This window comes from Cannabis sativa, chromosome 2 (assembly GCF_029168945.1).
Source record: "Cannabis sativa cultivar Pink pepper isolate KNU-18-1 chromosome 2, ASM2916894v1, whole genome shotgun sequence".
Classification (NCBI taxonomy): domain Eukaryota; kingdom Viridiplantae; phylum Streptophyta; class Magnoliopsida; order Rosales; family Cannabaceae; genus Cannabis; species Cannabis sativa.
In genome coordinates, this window is record NC_083602.1 from 82,194,720 (window position 1) to 82,211,473 (window position 16,754).

The window sequence follows — 16,754 nt, forward strand, 5'->3', positions numbered from 1 at the left end:
TTATAATCCTAATGTGATCAATGATCCTCTATATAGATGATCTACACTGTAACACCCTAACTAGCATAGGCGTATTACGTGATTTTTAAACGTACTGTGCAGCTCGTTGCTAATCAACGAGGTTTATGGAAAACGTGATTAATTAAAATTTTTGCTTTTTAATTAAACTTATAAAATATTTATACAAAATACCCGGGATCCCGATTACAAAACTATTTACAAAAGTTTACTGTCTGTACAAAATACTTGTCGCCTAGCGACTAATTACAAAAATATCCTCACTGTCCCGATGATCGTACGCTCCAGGCCTAACCGCCCCGACATGTACAATCTTCACCGGCTCGCTCTCACGGTCCATCAGCCTTAGCCTTGCCCTTACCTACACGTAAACATAGCACTGTGAGTCGACAGACTCAGTAAGAAAAGCATAATAATAATCATACATAAATCCCGGTCATGATCAGACGCCCATACCCCTGATCATAACCCTAACTGCCGTGTCCAACACGATACTGAGTCCTGAACGTTCATAGGGACAGTACTATTGACAAGTAACAGCCTATACTCGGTCGAACTGGTCATACTCCAGCTGCTAGTCATACTCTAGCCTGTACTGATGTGTTACAGTATCAGCCTATACTTGGTCAAATTGGTCATACTCCAGCTGCTAGTCATACACTAGCCTGTACCGATGTGATACGTCAAATAGTGCGGAACCACCAACCTAAGTATCACCCTATACTCGGCACACTGGTCATACTCCAGCTGCTAGTCATACTCTAGCCTGTGCCGATGTGATACAGTGTCAGCCTATACTCGGTCGAACTGGTCATACTCCAGCTGCTAGTCATACTCTAGCCTGTACCGATGTGACACAGTCGAATGGTTCGAAGCCAACATACATATCTAATGTAATCTAACAGGCTTCCTAACATGCACGCTAAACATGTAATCTATATATGCATACTGTTATACTAATCTTACCTCAATTCCGAATTCAGGTGTGTCGGTCAACCTGACTGGAACTATCTGCGCGGCGGATTACAGGCTCCTAAACCATAAAAATCACAACACTATAAGTGATACGCTAAAGCACTTCCCGGGGACTTAAACTAGGAACTAAAAGTTTCCCTATCGATAAAAAGCATGGCAATACCCCAAATAACATAAAAACGAGGAAATCTAGGGTTTCTGAAAATCACCCAACCGGCAGACCGGTTGTCCAAGCGGAATTTCGGTTCTGGAAATTTTCAAAACCCATCCGGAATTCCGGATGCACAACCGGAATTCCGGTTCCTCGCAGGCAGAACTCAAAAATTCATAACTTCACCAAATCAAATCCAATTAATCTCAAACCTTCCAGTCCTGCTCTAAACACCCTATAGCACAAAACCAAAGCACTAAAACAGCCCAGAATGCACAGATACAAAAAGTGCCATGTGAGCTCCAAGCTTTGAGTTTCAAACTCAAACATGGCTAAAGCTCACTTGCAAGCCTCAAAACTAGATTAAAACTACATAATCATGAACAAAAACACTGCAGAAAACAAACACTAACTCAGGCAACAATCACAGCAACAAATTTCCAATTTTCACTTTGAAAACTTAAGCTTAGAACTAAAAAATCCATAACTTTACACGATACCATTAATCATGCATTACTAGCAGCTCAATTCAACCTCAATTTAACATGTTTTAACCTCTGAAATCAACAACAAAATCACAGCAACAACAACAACCAATTCAAGCATGCATACATCATCTTTTTCCTCAAAATTCAAGAAATTAAAAGAACAAGGTACAAAGATCTTACCAAGCACTTGAAGAATACTAAGATTGAAAGGAAAAGAGCTTGAAAATCAAAGAAATCTCAGCCCTAAAGCACCATACCAGCCGAGAGAGAGAGAGAGAGAGGAAAAGAGAGAGCTTTTGAGAGTTTTTTGTAATTTTTTTTCTAAGTCTTGAAAAAGGAAATGAAATGCCACTTAACCCGTTTTACTTCAGCCAACAAAAAGCATTATTAAACACTTAATAAACTTATTACTAAGTCCACTAAAGGACAAAATATCATTGGGGCAAAATGACCATTTTGCCCCTCCACACTAACATAACATAAATAACACTAAAGGGGTATTTTTGGGAAATTCTAAATTCCCGGCCATTCTCGACATTCCCAATGTCTAACAAACCGTCCCACAATACTAACATACTAAGTTGTGATTTTACTGAGCCAAGCACCGAGTTCCATGTTACCGGGCACCGGAAATGCAAAATTATGAAAACTACTAAATGACATAAAATGCATTTCAGAATTCAATAATAACAGTATAAATAATTATTTAAATAGCTATAAATAATTTTCATAATTAAACATGATTAACTGCTAATTTCCAAATTAAACTAAGCGATCTTTACATACACTGTAAAGGGATTAAATTACCGTAACACCCTACAATGTATTTTATCCTTAAAACACTTAACCCTGTATAAATGATATTTCAGCTAAGTGAAATGAGTACTCCACCATTTATTTTCGTTTGGTTAAGCTCGAAGGAAATCATCCTTTACTTTCTATTCGCCAGATAGAAGCTATAAATTCCATATTTATGTAAGCGCTCCCACTCAATTCCACTACCGTGTTCCCAAAATGTACGTATCACCCTAACCCAAAAGTAGGCTTAACTAACAAATCAAAGAACACGAATAACACTCTTGAGATTGAACCTAATCATATGAGGATTAAGATCATTTGATCTAGGATCAACAGGTGATATTGAATTGAATAGACATTACGGTAAATTCTAATATATCTAATCAAAGTTCAATATCGGTCCCTTCCGATGTATACTCCATACATCTGATACTGGTAAACTTTGCCAATGTCCTGGAAAGGACATAACACTTTTCCAAGGTGTAAGAATACCTATCGCTGATTATACCATGTCAGTCTAAGTCCAGTGTTCTGACAAATCAAGGAATAAACTTTCGAACATATAATTAAGATTATATTCCACTGTGCTGACAACACTATAATCTTTAACAAATTCACATGTTCTGGACTTAAATAGAATTCATACATTATATATATATATATAATCATGAAATAAATCATGTGAACCATGCAACATAAAATGTTATTTCTTATCTTTATTAATAAGTAAATCTGATTATATGAAATGAGTTTTATTTAGGGCATAAAACCAACAATATGCTTTTCTTACTGAGTCTGTCGACTCACAATTCTGCTTCCATGTGTAGGTAAATGAAAGGCGAAAGCTGAACACTAGTGAACCTGAGCTAGGATGAGATTGTACATGTCGAAGCAGCGCGACCTGGAGTGTTCGGTCTCGGGACATTTGAGAATTGTATTTTGTAGTCGTTGTGCGACCTGATTAATATGTATTTTGGTATACTATGTTTTAAAAGTTGGAAAACGGGATCCCGACACATGTAAATATTTTAATATAATATAAAGTTTAATATTTAATATAAAAGTTTTAATTTGATACGTTTTTCAAGAAAGATTGCACTGTAATTGTAAAAGTACTGTAGCGTGCCTTAGCATTAGGGCGTTACAGATTATTTCACAAAAACATAAAAACAACAAAAAATAACAAAAATACGGTTTCACGGAATTTTAAACATTTTACAAATTTTGATTTTATTTACAGAAAATACAGTCTTTTTATTTTGTAATCTTGTGAATTTGTTATTGATTTTTTGTTATCTGTATGTTATTTTTTATTGTTATTTTCATGTTACTTTTATGTAGTTTTTTTGTTGATTTTATGTTGTTTTCGTGTTATTTTTTAGAAAACCGTAAAAATGTAAAAAAAATATTCTTTAAACGTAAAAATGTAATTATTTTACAAAAAAATGGTGCCTTATGTAATTAACATTTTTTTTTATATGCTTGAGAATTTTTCATCAAGCCCAAAAATAGGTTTTGTAGAAAAGTTGTTTTCTGTCATCAGCCTAAATCAATGATTCCTAAATGGTATATTCTCAATATTTGATTAGTAAAGTTATAATGGGGCTTATAAATACATTGTAATTATCTACTTAAACACCTGATTATATTATTCTTCCAAAGCTAGTAGACAAAGAGATGTGTTACATGCATGAATGAAACATACAAGGAGCATCTATAGATGGTCAAACCAAGAATAAAAATTTATATCCCTTCCACTACAAGAAAATAGTATCCCTACAAATACATTAAACATGAAAGTTGAACCTCGTTAGTTAATATCTATTTCTCTCTCCTCCAATGTAAAAATTTCTAACTCAAAAGTATTTTGTAGCTAGTTTATGGTCTGTTCAATTCTTTCCCAGCATCCATTTTCCTTTCTCCCTCTGAGATTTGCCACCATCTTCAGATTATCTTATTTGTGCTCAATAATTAAGGTAAACATTGTCTCACCCTTTTCAGAAACTAAACAGTTTTTCCACACGTGTTTAGGATGTAATTCTCTTTTGTATTTAGGTAGCATTTGGTTGCAAAAAAATAAAAGAATAAGAATGAGAATTTGAATAGGAACAAGAATAGAAATGAAAGAGAAGAAAATTTAAAATATATAAAAAATATTAAATTTTTTCATTTTGTATTCAAATAATCTTCATTCTTTCTTTTCATTTTAAAATAGAAATCATTCTCCGCTAAAATAATAAAAAATTTATTTCATTGAAATTACATTCTAATATTTTGAAACGCAACTAAAGAAATAGAATAAAAGTTATTTCATTTCTATTCTAATTTATTACCTCCAATCAATCAGCATGTTAGTGCTTTATATAAAATGTGAGTGTGAGGTTAAGATATCAAGATAAGTCAATGGCAAGAATATATCAAACTAAATTGGTAATATAATTAATGATATATATAGGGAGCATTGTTATTGGATATAGTGGTACTTAATATTTTTTATAACGTGGAATTCTATGATTTGTTAGCGATATTTTTTAAATGTTATTTTTTTATGTTATATGTGATTCGATATTTAATTACACTAATAATAGTATGACACTGAAAAGAGTGTTAGACACTACTAATAATACTTTTTAGCTACTCCTATTTATACTAGATAGATGTTACGTGACAAGTCACGTATACTTAATTTTATTTTAAGTTTTAGTTATGATCTTTTTTTTTTCAACTGTCACATGTAGTTTTAAAATAAATAATGCTTAATATAGAGTGATAATTGTTGAATGAATAATAATAGTTTGACCAAAGAGAATGTATAATTGTGTAATATTTTAAAAAAAAAAATATTGTGTAAAATTTTAAGAAATAAAAATTAAACTCAAAATGTTAATAAAATATGTTAAAAGTAATAATAAATTTATAAAATTGAAAGCTAAATAATGACTAATTGTTGATATAAATATATATTTAAAAAAATCAATCGTTAAAGTAAATTTTAAGAAAAAATAACTAAAAAGAATAAAAAAGTTTTAATTTTCTATCGACTTAACATCCAACCAAATTGAAAATTAAATTTACTTTTGGGATATAAGGAGTAGAAGAAAAAAAAAAAAAAAAAAAAAAAAAAAAAAAACTTGTATGCAAAATTGATGGGATACAATTAGAAAACAAAAAATTAAGCATATTATTGACTGAAAACTAAAAGGATAAAACTATTATTAATAATTTTATTTTTCAATTTTTTAATCACAAAATGAAAGTAAAATTTTTGTTTTTAAAAAATTTATTTTTGAAAAACAAAAATGTTGTTTTTCAATTTTAAAAACTATAAACAAAAGTGTGTTCTGTAAAGTTCATTTTCATTTTTATTTTTTTTTATTTTTGTTTTTAAAATTTTAATTTCTAATTATAAAATTGAAAAGTAAAAACAATTTTATAGAACATGATTTTGAAAAATATTTTCACTTTTCCACTTTGAAAAACAAAAAACTAATTAAAATAGTGTTACTAAACGCCACCAAATGAGATAAATTTTTCCTATGCCAAATTTTGCAAAAAAGAGAGTTTCTGAACAGTGATATATAATAATAAAGAGAGTTTCAGTTGGATGTATACATTAAACAATGTCATACAAAGAAAATAGAAAAGAATCGTAGAGAGAGATGAAGAGAAGGAAGACTTAATGCGTATCTGTTTAACATATTTAGGCCTCAATTCCAGTTACACTTCGTCAAACAGGTTTAAGTGTACTGTTTTAAATCATTTGTATTTTCCTAATTTCTTTGTACGATGGACTATCTTGAAAATAAAAATAAGGAAAACAAATAATGGAAATCAGCTGGTTCTACAAATGAGAATCTCATTCGTATTTTTGATTTGTTCATCATAAAATATGTTAATTTTTTTTGTTTTTTTTATAAAAAAAATAAATAAATTATTACTTAAAAGCCATTAACAAATTAAATCGTTTTCGTGAGAATAGGAAGTTTTGATTTAAAATATTTTAAAAATATTAAAAAATAACAAAATTGGTTAAACCATGAATTCTATTATATATGTAATTAGGTTTGATCTACCGTTAACAAATAAACCCAATAATTAAACCCAAAAAATCAAACAATCTTTTAAATATTAATAATCACTTTTTAAATTAAAAAAATCATCTTAGCCACATATCTCTCTAACAAACCTATCTTAAAAAAGAATATTAATAATTTTTTTTATTTATTTTTTAAAAAAGAAAAATATAGATAAAATGTCTAGAAAAGATAAAATAGTTTAAAAAAATAAAAAGAAGATAAAATGGGCTGTAATTAGTATTTACCTTATATATGTTTGTGCTTATTTTTAGTTTTATTTTTAATTTTACCACCAAGAGGAGAAGGTTGAAAAATATTAGAATATGAAAATATTATTGATACTTATTAGTAATTTGCAAAGAATGTGAAAATCTATAAATATATAGTTGTGTAGCTATTATTAGATATGAAATGAAATAATAGAACTTTTTTCAGTTAGAAGATTAATGTACATTTTACTATTAATAACTTACATTATTATAACACAACTATGTTTTACTTACTAAATATATTGACACATATTTTATTTTTATAAAACAAATCATTCAAATAATTATACTATTTTAATTATTAATTAAAATAAAAAATATTAAATAAAATTAACATTACGTGGCTTGGCACGTAACAATCACCTAGTAAAGATATATACGAGTTACTAAAATTAGATAAAATTCTTTAAATTTAATAATGTCAATAGTTTATGGAGAATTTTTAACGACCAAAAAATTTCAGGGACATGATTTGTTACATGTCAAAATTTAAAGGAAAAAATTACTAATTAACTTAAAATATATATACTTTTTACACGAAGTTTAGATAGTTTTAAATAGGGGCGCGTCACTTAATTGAATGATAGAATAAGCATTATTATGTATCAAAAATATGTATAATATTAAAAATATGTATAAAAAATCGAGTATAAAACTAAGAAAAATATTTGCTATGAAATCATACTCCATAAAAAAGATATTTTGGGCCAAAATATTCAAGTTATAAGCAGAATTGATACCATATATATAAGGATCGAACTAACGACTACCACCTAAACATAAATGAAAAGTATTTTTTGGCGCCAAAAAAATATCAGCTACTTAAATATAATATTGTACATAATTATTTACATATTTTTATTCTTTTTTTTTTGAAAATACATATTTTTATTCTTAATATCCTTATTTATATCATAGTCTCTCAAAGGATAGATCTTAGTTAATCTTTATATATAGGGGATTTCTGTTGTAGGACTTAATGTATTGAACGTAATACTAACCAATCAGAACTTTAAAAAGGAAAAAGTACACGTAGCTTTGTTGTTATTAGCTTTTTTCCCTCTTAATTTCTTTAGTAATTGAAGTTTTAGATGGACATAATTATGGAATATATAGTTTTGATTTTAATCAAATCAATCCTTTATTTTTATTAAAATGTTTCTTTGCTAGAGAGGTTTCCCAAGTTTATTTTTTTTTTTTCTTGTTGTTTCTTCGTTACGAGAAACAACTGCATTTGTAATATAACAACCACATATGCGTCAATAATCAATGTCAGCATAAGAGATTGATCATTGTTATAAGTTTGAAGTGATGCTTAACCTAACCACTTGGGGCTAGCTCAAGTGGCCATAGGTGGGTGTGTGAGTGTTGGAGGTCCTGGGTTCGAGTCTCAAGTAAAATATGTTGTAATATGTAAACGCTTAAATCAAAAAAAAAAAAAAAGTGATGCTTAACCGTTAGCACTATCTAAAAGTGGTGCTTTGTAATTGATTAGTGATATTGAATAAAAGTTATAGTAAATTATATGAAACTCAGTACTTAATTATATTAATAGCGATATGATATGTTAAAAGGTGTTATAGACACTACTGGTGTCTTCTATCATTTCTCTAATAAATCCTATAAGCTATATAGATCTTTCCTAAGATTATCTCCAATGCAAGATGTATAATTTATGCTAAATTTAGCCCAAAATATGCACTAAAGTTATATTTAGTAGGGGTGTTCATCAAACCGCTCAAACCGTTTGCACCGCACCACACCGCAAAAAAAATACTGTTTGAAATTCTTTGCGGTGCGGTCGTGTTTGAATTTTTCTTAAACTGCACTGTGCGGTGCAGGGTTTGTGGTTTTGAATTGTTAATATGCAGTTCAAATCGCACCGCACTGCACATTATAAAATACTAATTTTTATATTAATTTAGGTCTAATATGTGAATGTCTAGCCTAAAGCCCACTAATTATTTTATTATTGAAACTTAAAATTTGTTTTCATATTTATTTTCAAGCCTTATGGTATTTTTGACAAGTGTGGCTCACATTTTTTTGTGTTTGTGATAGTTTAATTATTTGGTGATAGTCCAAACCGCAAAAACTGCACCGCACCGCACCATTTTTTGCGGTTCAGTTTTTACAATTTTTTAGTTTTGCAGTGCGAGTGTGGTTTGAATAATTGGAAAAACCGTATGTGGGAGTTGGTTTAAAAAATAGTCAAAAACTGCACCACCCGTACCGCGAACACCCCTAATATTTAGTCTAATTTTTTATAATTGTGCTTCAATACACAAAGAGCAAAATAGCTAAAAAAAACAGTCAAAAGTAATTGATGTTTATTGAAAATGTATAATACAATTAGTTTATTTTATTTTCTTCATGACTAACTTTATTTTTATATTGTTGCAAAATTTGAGATTAAAATAAGAATTAAAAATAAAAAAAAGCTTTTTCAATTGATAAATGTATTAATGAGTGTCTAAGTAGTAATTACAATTATAGTATTTATTGGGCTAAAATTTGTTTATGGTATCTTTTGTGTTAAATTTGACACAATTTTTAGTATGAGCTAAATTTAGCACACATTTGACACTACTATTAGAGCTTTACTTTTACCAAAATATTCTAAAAAATGGCAATACACTATTTTTATAGCATTCCATTAGAAGTGCTCTAAGGATATAGTAAAAATTATAGCACAATAATAGTGACTACTATATATAAAAGGATAGTTATATTTTAACCCCAAAAATTTATAAATGCATCTCATTTCAATAATTTTTATTTTATTAAAAATATATATCATTAATTATATTATTTTTTTAAAAAAAAAATTCAATTCATATTCTTAAAAAATATATCTATCAAACAAAAATAAATTATATTTTAAATATTATAACAAAAAAATAAAATAAAAATGATGTGAAATTTCATTGGAAAAAAAAAATAAAAAAATTATACATGATGCAAAGAAATATTATGAAAATAAACATAAATAAGTATTGGAATCAACACAAAATAATGTGAGAAAAAAATTAAAATATTAAGAGTAATTTTCAAAATATAATTTTATGCTCAACTTTTTGAAATATTAGAATATACTTATAATCATTTTGTGGGGTGCAAATAAAATTCTCTTATATAAAAATGGGATATTTGCGGCAAAACCACTTGAACTTTATATTTGTTAACACTTAACCACACAAACTGAAATTTTGACTGTAAAACCTACTGAACCCAGGACCGAACATGGACTTGGACCCAGACCCAGACTCAGACCCAGACCCGGACCCAAACCTTGACTCCGGATTCACAACGAATCGGGACCCAAGACCTAGACTCAAACCCAAACCCAGACCTAGACCCAAAACCTGGACCCAAACCCAGACTTGGACTCAGATCAAGACCCGAACATGGAACCTGAGACCCGAACCCAGACCCGAGACATGAACTTAGGATCAGACCTAGACCCGAGACCCATTCCCAGTCCCGGACTTGAACCCGAACCTAAACTCAAACCCGAACCTAAACTCAGACTCGAGACTTGGACCCAGACTAGAACCGAGACCCAAACTCATGACTGGACTCGGACCCAAAACCTGGACCCGAAACTGGACTCAGAGACCCAAACCTAAATCTAGACCCAGGACCTAGACCTAGGACCCAGGCCTAGACTCGTCCTCAAACACAGGACCCGGGACCCAAACCTAGGCTTGGGACCTGGACCCGAGACTCGAGACTTGAGAGTTGAGACCCGAACCCGAACCCAAACCCAAACTTGAGACTCGACACCTGAGACTCAAGACCCAGACCTAAATCGGGACCTAGACCCTGGACTCAAACCCAACCCGTAGTCAGTGTTGGGGTCGAGTTTATTAAAAGACTAATTAAAATTTTTACCCCTGAACTTTGACATGTACCACATCATGTCCCTTGAACTATTCTGGTCGTTAAAAATTCACCCTGAACTTTTTAGATTGTTAGATTTAAGGACTTTTATCTAATTTCATTCAATTTTACTATTTCAGTGATTATTTATCTACTAAACCATGCTCCCCATACTTTGATATCTACCAAATCATACCCCTCGAACTTTAACATGTACTAAATTGTGCCCCCTAAACTTTCATCCATGTTAGACTTTTTTTACTAAAATTTGATAAAAGTCTTTAAATTCAATAATCTCAATAGTTTAGGGGGCATTTTTAACGACCTTAAAAGTTTAGGGGCATAATTTAGTACATGTCAAACTTCAAGGGGTAAAAATCCTAATTAGCCTTATTAAAAATATACTATAACTTTACACAATCTACTAATATAAGTCAATATCAAACATAGTATTGTATTAAATAATACTAATACAAAATTAAAAAATATATAAAATTATAAGTTTAGATATAAAATTAAAATTCTAAAAAAAAAGTTAGGTCGGATCAAATCCGATCTGAATAAGTCGGGTTGGATCTGATCTGATTCGAGTATCTGATCTAGCGAGGCGAGATGCGGCAGATTCTTACATAATCTGGATCATGTCGGATCATAGCTGGATCCGATCCGACCCGATCCATTTACACTCCTATAAAATAGCAAGGTGAACTCAAAAATTTTTTTGAAATGGAAATATTAAATCTGTGTAGAAATAGATGAAATTTACATCTTCTTAGAACACTCAAATTTCATGTCCATGAGTAAAGCCATACCCGAATCAAATGATTGGGATTTTTTTTTTATTTTTAGAAAAAGATAAATTGGGAAGCTGATAAGAGGAGATGGAGATTAAATATATATAAATATTCAAATGGAGATTAGAGCATGGATTTGAGAGTGGAGAAAATAATATTATTTGTAATTAACATAAGTGTTTACCGAGATTTTTAGAAACAGATTAAAATAATAAGAACTGAAGAAATAATAATCGACAAAGAAATTATAATAAGGAACACATAGGTTTTTACGTGGTTGGGGCGTTAACAAGCCTTAGTCCACGAGTCACTTTTATTCAGTAGTGTATTACTCATAATAATCTCACAAGTACATGAAGTGTATATTCGTATATGTGCCTGAGCAAAAGTACGTAAGAGAATTCAACCCCTAATCATTGATATTAGTTGAGCATTTATAGTAGTTAGCAATTACATTAGGGTTTCCCCTTTTCCCTCTACCGAGGACTTTAGAATTGATTAATGTCCATGAGCTTACTCATGAAGTCCAGCCCATGAAGGATAGAACATGCTGACTAGAAAAATTGGGCTTGAGTTGATCAGGTCAAAACCGTATCCGATTATAATGAGAAAATATTCTGAAATAACTGCCCTGTGCTTATTAGGAGAAGTTTTCTCTTTCATCACGATATGATATTATTTTCCAGTGTTACAGTTGCTATTCTCTTATTTATAAGAGAGAATAAATAGAAAAACTGGAAGAGTCTTCCGAGACTGGTGTACCTTTTCCTTCCAGCCCCACGACTCTAGAACTACCTTTCGGGCTTGACCTATAGAAGGCAGAAAGTATCCCGAGTACAAAGCCAAGATAACTCCCGAAATGACATATTAAAATGGGCTTGACCCACCTTACCATTGATGAGGGTCCCACTGATGGGTCTGGAATGCTGACATAGAATCCACGTGTCCTGTTCCGGAAACGCGGATAATAATTACTAATTAAATATTATTAAAATAATGTATAAAATTTTCTATTAACCACATAACCTACCATTATCATATATATACTAGGCTATTGTTATGTGTATTGGATTGCACATATATTTACTTAGATTTTTAATTTTTATTAATGTTATCTGTATTTTTCGTTGTATAATTTTGTGGATCTTATTCAATAAACAACATCATTTTGAATAAAAAAAATGTTTAATTGAAGTATTAGTTTAAAAAGAAAACATAACAGTTGTGGGAAAATTGCGACTAATAGTGTAGAATCAAATCAATAAAACTCTAAACAATCAAACGCTTAGCAATGACAAGATTAAAAAATCGAGACCAACAACTGTATGAAAATTAGGGGTGAACAAAGTAATGAAAACAAGTAAAAATAAATGCAGAAAATAAAGAAATCAACACCAAGATATATACTTGTTCAAGTCCAATAGATCGATGTGATCTATGGTTCTACTCCAGTTCTGTAACACCACCATAATCTTCCTTTATTGATTGAGCAAAAATTGGTACTATACAGTCAAGAAGAGATTCTCTGTTGAGTTCTCACTAAGTGTTTCAACTCTCACACTTACACCCAAGAATCGTCTTCATCTACAGAAGATTCTTCTTACAAAACCCAAACTCAATCTCTCTCTTTTCTCTACACCTCTCAATATTTTCTCTCTCAAACTCTCATTCTCATCTCTCTGAGATCTTCTTCATCTTTTTATTCCAGTCTCTAAAATGATAAGTGGATGTGGTATTTATAGGTTTAGGATCAATATCCTAAAGCCGGTGGTTGGAAGAAATGAGGTTGTTAAGTTAGTTAAAAATAACTAACTTAACCAACTTCTCTTTGAGAAAAATCTCCATGTCAGCTTAAGTCTCAGAGCCTCTGAGAACATATATGATCTCCTAGATTTACGGTCCAAGGAAACTTGGTGAAGATGCATCCAGATAGGATATAGTCTGCTAGAGTCGAGTATCCGAATCTACCATTCCAGGAGTGATAACTAGCCAACTAGAACTCTTTTGTAGGGGAGGACTAGCTATTTTAAAGACTGAACTCGGAGTGGACATGATAGTCATCCAAGAACATCCTTCCGAACTCGACTATCATTTCACAAGACTCCGTCTGGAACTAGCAACCGTGAGTGAACAACTTTCTAGAAATGATGTTTTCTAGTTACTTCAAATTAAAAGAATGACAATGATGAAGAAAGAATGCAGCCATCATTAGTTGGTGTTCTAGGAATCTCAATATACTAACTTCTAAGATTGATTAAAATCAAGCAATGCTTGAACTTGTTTAAGGTTAAGACCTTAGTCCCAACATTAGTAGGATCATCTTAAGTTTTGACCTTCTCTAAATCTACCAATCCTTCTTCTATCATCTCTCTAATCCAGTAGAGTCTTATATCTATATGTTTACTCTATTCATGATAAACCAGATTCTTACAAAGATGGATGGATGACTGGCTATCTGAATACACAATCACTCCCTCTTTGATTTGTTTCAACTCATAAAGAACTCCCTGAAGCCATAATGCTTTCTTAAAAGCTTCTGTTGTCGCCATAAATTCTACTTCTGTGGTGGAAAGAGCAACCACATACTGTAACTGAACCTTCTTGCATAAATAGTTTCGATTTGTCAAGAAAATATATGAAGTGGTTAATTTTCTTATATCTCTATTCGGGGTGTAGTCCGCGTCCACAAACCCTTTCAATGCTAATTCTCCTTTTTCTTTCTCATAGGTCAGACCATAATCCTACATGCCCTTTAAATATCTCAATAACCATTAGGGATTTCTAATGTTCCATGCCCATATTTGACATGAACTGACTTAGGATGCTTAAAGCGTGAGTTATCTCTGGTCTCGTACTCACCATCACATACATTAAACATCCTAGAACCATAGAATAGGGTACATCCTTCATTTATTCTTTCTCTTTCGTGTTGTTAGGACATTATTCCTTTGACAAAATAAATTGTCCTCCTAACGAAATAGATGTACTACTTGCATCTTCCATGTTGAACTTTTGAATAATTTTCTTGATGTACCCAGACTGCTTTAGGCTAATAGTCCCTTCCTTCTAGTTTCGCGAGACTTCGATACCAAGTATATTTTGAACTGGTCCAAGCTCTTTCATCTCAAATTATCTTTTGAGCTTGGCTTTGATACTTTTGATCACAAATTTATCTTTGCTCTTGATGAGCATATCATCTACATAGAGTAATAAGAACATAGTCGTAGATTGCTCCAGATTCTTAAAATATAAGTAGTGATTGTATGTGGATCGTTTGAACCTGATTTGATGAATATACGTATCGAATCTCTTATTCCATTGCCTTAGGGACAATTTTAAACCATACAAAGATCTATTAAGCTTGCACACTAATTAAACTCCTTTTCCTTCCACCCAAAAACCCTGGTGGTTGCTTGATATAGATCTCCAGGAACCCATTCAAAAAATTAGTCCTGACATCTAGTTGTTCAACTTCAAACTCTAGATGTCCTACCAAGGAAAACATCAACCTTATAGTTTTGTATTTTACCACAAGTGAGAAGATTCCAGTATAGTCTATACCTTCCACCTGAGTAAAACCTTTAGCCACTAACTTGGCTTTGAACCTCACGGTTTCATTCTCATTGATTCCCTCTTTCACCATGAGAATCCATTTGCACTCCACAATCTTCTTGTTCTCTTGCTTTGGCAGAAAAATCCAAATCTTATTCTTCTAGAGTGAATCCATCTCCTCATCCATGGCCTTAAGCCATTCAGACTTGTTTCCACCTGAAATTGCATCGTCATAGGTTCCGAGCTCTTCAATTTTAGTTTATTGAACTACTGCCAGTGCAAATACTATTATGTCTGCTTTCCCAAACCTTTCTAGAGGTTGAATCTCTCTGTGGGTTCTGTCACGAGCCAATTGATAACCTTCCAGACCTATCTGTCTGGACCCTTCTGACACCTCTATTTGGTCTCGTTATCATGTTCTTCTGACTCCACAATAGCTTCCATCTACGCATTGTCTTCCAGTTCTAGACTATCTTCCGTCTGTGGACCTTCTTTTAGGAGCTTTGTTTCGTACTCCATTTCCATACTTGTAGTGTCTTTGTTTCTTGTTTTTCCTACATCACATGTAGACACACTACCTTTCTTGGAGGTCAAGTGAGGATATTCCAACTCATTAAAAACAACATTTCTAGCAATCAAAACCTTTGGTTCACCCTTCCTGGAAATATAGATTCTATACCCCTTGGCTCCTAAGGCATAACCTAAGAAAGTTTTCTTCACAGATCTAGGTTCCATTTTGTCAATGGATTGGTGTACATATGTTGTACATCTAAATGTTGTTAAATGTGTTAGGTTGGGGATTCTGATGTACAACATTTCATAAGGTGTTTTAAGTCTATTAATCTATAATAGCTTCTATTTATAAGGTAGGTTGTGGTTGCTAAAGCTTCCCCCCAAAATGGTTTTTCTAACCCAAAACTGAACAATAAACATCTAACTTTGTTCAACAAGGTTCGGTTCATCCTTTCAGCAACACCATTTTGCTCTAGGGTCTTCACTACAATTCCATGCCTAGTGATCCCAAACTCTTGATACATCTTGTCAAATTCAGAATTAACAAACTCCAACCCATTATCAATTCTAAGGTTCTTAATTTTAAGATTGGTTTTGTTTTCCACTTGAGTTTCCAAATTTCTAAATTGTTCCAGGCACTCATCATTAGTGGTTAACAAGTAGGTCCAAACATACCGACTGTAATAATCAATTATGGAAAGGAAATATTGCTTACCAGAGTGAGTAGGAATCTTGTATGGTTCCCAAAGGTTAGCGTGCACACATTCCAATATCTTTTTGGTTGTATGCCTTGTCTGAGTGAACTTCAGCTTATGTTGTTTCCCTAAAATACAAGCTTAACAAAATGGTAAGGCACAAGAATTTAAATTTTCAATTATACCTTGTTTGTACAGTTCTTTGAGGCCTTGCTCACTGATATGTCCAAGTCTGTGATGACACACATTCATATCTGATTCTAGCCCTTTTCTTCACCAGCTGGGACAGTTTCTCCTAGGAGAACATATAGACCATTGATCTTTTCACCTTTCATCACTACTAAAGAACCTTTGGTGATCCTCAAACTTCCACGCATGGACTTGTATATGTATCCTTCTGTTGGAAATTATTTTACCAGGATCTAGATTTACTAACAAGTATGTTGGATTAACAACCTAATATGAATTCTAAAACAATGAAAATAAACACATATAAAGTTAGAAAACCTTACAGTGGGTGCAGCGGAATAATATGACTCCTTC